The 3,763-nt window shown below is 42.1% G+C and overlaps 1 pseudogene; it reads right to left on the bottom strand.

The window, feature by feature from the left end:
* Positions 1-1,017: 1,017 nt before the first annotated feature.
* LOC109435681 (large ribosomal subunit protein eL6-like) lies at positions 1,018-2,334 on the bottom strand (annotated as a pseudogene).
* Between the last annotated feature and the right edge of the window lie 1,429 nt (positions 2,335-3,763).

Below are 3,763 nucleotides of genomic sequence, written 5' to 3' on the forward strand. Positions count from 1 at the left end.
CTGGTTGGCCATCAGCTATAACCAGTTAACCAATTGGCCACTGATGTAACTACCGTGGCTGTGTTGGTTGGTTGGTTGGTTGGTTGGCAGGCAGAAAAGCGGACAGCAGATTGCACATCGTGTGGACCCTATTTCCTGTGTCTCACCTGGCCACCAGTGAGCTTGGGTGCAGGAAGACCCCTTGTTGGGGTACTGGCGGATGTTTGCTCCCTGTGTCTGCAACCCAGCCGTCAGCAAGAATATAGTGGTATGAACCTCTTATCCATAGATCCGTTGGTGTTCCTTTTTGGCCTCACCTGCATTCTTGTGCGGGGAATGGGATCTGAGTCCCTGCATGACAACCTGTCACTATGCATAGTTATTATACTATTAATTATATTTCCTATGCTGTACTTGCATCCCCGTGAATATTTTCTAATTACCAATTTGTATTTCTTAATCCTTTTACCTTTTTCACCCAGCCTCCTAACCACCCTCACGCCTGGCAACCATCAGTATATTCTCTGTATCTAATATCTGTTTCTATTTTGTATGTTCATTCATTTTGTTCTTTTTTTTAAACAGTTCAGGCATTTAATTAGGTTCTTGTGGGGACAGAGCCCCAGAGAGCAGTTTCCAGGCTCTCAGCCTCACGTGGAAAGGTGCTGGCTCAGGTAGTAAATGGCCATCAACTGTGATTGGATGGCCATCAGCTGTGGCTAGTTGGCCGTCAGCTGTAACCAGTGAGCCATTGGCCACTAATATAACTGCTGTGGCTACGGTAGCAGAAAAATGGGGGCTAGCAAGAAGATGGTGGCTAGCAAGAGCAGATTGCATTTAGGACGGTGGGTTGCGGACAGTGTGGCTCCTGCTTCCTGTGTCTCCAACCCAGCCACCAGCGAGACTATAGTGATATGACTGCCCTATCTATGGCTCCATGGGTGTTCCTTTTTGGCCTCCCATATCCTGCATTCTTATGTGGGGAGCGGGACCAGAGACCCCGCATGACACCCTGCATGACAGTTCTTCATAATTAATTTAGAACACCAGTTTGTGAGGATAAACCCTATTTGTGAGAGCAAACACAGAGCGGAGGTAGCCCTGGAGCTGAGGAACAGCTTTCAGTTTAGGCAGAATTTGCGAGTCTGTGGGGAGCCATGGTTGCAGTTAACTTTAAAGCCTTAACAGAATGGCTCGGTTTATACTTAACCTATTTCCTCCCCCTGAAGCAATTGTCTCTGCCTGCATCTGGAGAGTGCTTGCATGCTGCTCAGGAATGTGGTGGGAGTGGCCAGTTCCCAGAACAGAAGGCTGATGCCTATCAGGGCAATTGATAAGATAATTACATTTGGGAGTTTCAGTAAATTTTGTGTCTCCTGTGTTAAAGTTAAAGTTTTACTGTTAACTAGGTAATGCATTTTTGTACTTGTTAAACTGCACGTCCACAGAAGGTATAAATTCTGGGGACAGAATAAACTCAGCGTCTCCAGGAACACTGGGGTCCGCGATCGCCATCATCAAAGTGCGAGTGCCTTCTTTCATTCCCACTCCCCTTGTCAGGAACCGTTCGACTCGTGGCGGCTGTCCCACTACACGAGTCCATGGCTTTCTGATCAATTTTTCGCTGCTCCATAATCTCGTATTTCTCCTTCCCCATGTTGAAGCTCTACCCCTCCTGGTGCCTGGGCTTACACTCTTCTTCTTCTGGAAGTAAGCATCCGTGAGACGTTTGGGGATTTTCACACCACTGATATCAATTTTGGTGGAGGTGGTGATGACAAATTTATGGTGTGTTCTACGCAGAGGAACTCAATGGAGGGACAGAGGTCCAGTCACAAGTAGCAAGTAACTGCTCAGCTGTTTCAGGAAAACCACCCTCTTTCCTCTGTGGTGCCCAGTGAGGATGATCAGAATGGGCCCAGGAGTGATGCTGGCCCCAGGTTTTCTCACGTGCTGACTGAAGGGTTTCTTGCCATGGCTCAACAGCTTTCGAGGCACATCTTCAGTAGGATAGTATCTAGGCATTTTGTGAAGTTCAACCACTCGGGTGCCACCATTCTTGTCTCCACCAACTGGTTTTGTGACAGTAGCAAGAACCTTCTTCTTTTTCTTTTCAATCCTGGATTTAGCTGCTGAATACTTCCTCTTGTACATGGACTTTCAGGAATACATAGCTGATCAGGAATATCTGCCGATTCCTCTGACCAGGACAGGGTTTCGGCTACAGTGTTAATTCCCCTTTTTAGGCGTTTTGGCCTTGAGGTTCGCCTTCTTAACCTTGCCCCCAGCATCAGCCTTCTTGGCTTCAGGTTTCTTCTCCTTGGTGTCCGGCTTCTCAGTTTTTTCACCTGCCATCTTGCAAGATGGGAAAAACCATTCATTTTGTTCTTTAGATTCCACATATATGTGAGATCATATGGTGTTTTCTTTCTCTGACTTATTTCACTTAGCATAATAATCTTTAGGTCCATCTATGTTGTCCCAAATGGTAAAGTTTCATTCTTTTTTATGGCTGAGTAATACTCCATTGTATATATGTACCACTTCTTCTTTATCCAATTGTTTATTGATGGGCACTTAGGTTGCTTCCATATCTTGGCTATTGTAAATAATGCTGCAAAGAACACAGGGGTGCATGTATCTTTATGAAGTAGTATTTTGGATTTCTTAGGATAAATACCCAGTGGGTCATAAGGTAGTTCCCTTTTTAATTTTTTGAAGTACCTCCATACTGTCTTCCATAGTGACTTCACCAATTTGCTATTCCACCAACAACGCACAAGGCTTCCCTTTTCTCCACATTCTCGCCAACACTTCTTGTTTGTTGCTTTATTGATAACAGCTATTCTGACAGGTGTGAGGTGACACCTCATTGTGGTTTCGATTTGCATTTCTCTGATGATTAGTGATATTGAGCATCTTTTCATATGTCTATTGGCCATCTGCATGTCTTGTTTGAAGAAATGTCTGTTCAGGTTCTCTGACCATTTTTTAATTGTATTGTTTGTTTTACTGGTGTTAAGTTGAATGAGTTCTTTATAAATTTTGGATATTTGGATATCAACCCCTTATCTGATGTATCATTGGCAAATATGTGTCTTCTCCCAGTTGATAGGTTGTCCTTTCATTTTGTTGATGGTTTTCTTTGTTGTGCGAAAACTTTTTAGTTTGATGTTGTCCCATTTGTTTATTTTTTCTTTCATTTCCCTTTTCCAAGACGATATAGCCAAGGAGATATATATATATATATATATATATATATATATATATATATATATATATATATATATAAAAAACTAAGAGCTATATCAGAGAGTTTACTGCCTATGTTTTCTTCTAGGAGTTCTATGGTTTCTGTTCTTACATTTAAATCTTTAATCCATTTTGAGTTTATTTTTGTATATGGTGTAAGAAGGTGGCCTAATTTCATTTTTTTGCACGTATCTGTCCAGTTTTCCCAACACCACTGTTGAAGAGACTGTCTTTATCCCATTGTATATTTCTACCTCCTTTGTCATAGTTTAATTGGCCTTATAGTCTTGCGTTTATTTCTTGGCTCTATTCTATTTGACTGATCTATGTGCCTGCTTTTATGCCTGTACCATGCTGTTTTGATTACTATAGTTTTGCAGTATAGTTTGATATCAGGTAGCATGACACCTCCCGCTATGCTCTTCTTTCTTAAGATTGCTGTGGTTATTCGGGGTCTTTTTTTGTTCTATATAAATTTTAGCATTATTTGTTTGAGTTCTGTGAAAAAATGCCTTTGGTATTTTGATAAGGA

The sequence above is a fragment of the Rhinolophus sinicus genome, chromosome 5 (assembly GCF_057876585.1).
Source record: "Rhinolophus sinicus isolate RSI-liver-muscle chromosome 5, RSI-T2T, whole genome shotgun sequence".
In the NCBI taxonomy this organism is placed as follows: Eukaryota; Metazoa; Chordata; class Mammalia; order Chiroptera; family Rhinolophidae; genus Rhinolophus; species Rhinolophus sinicus.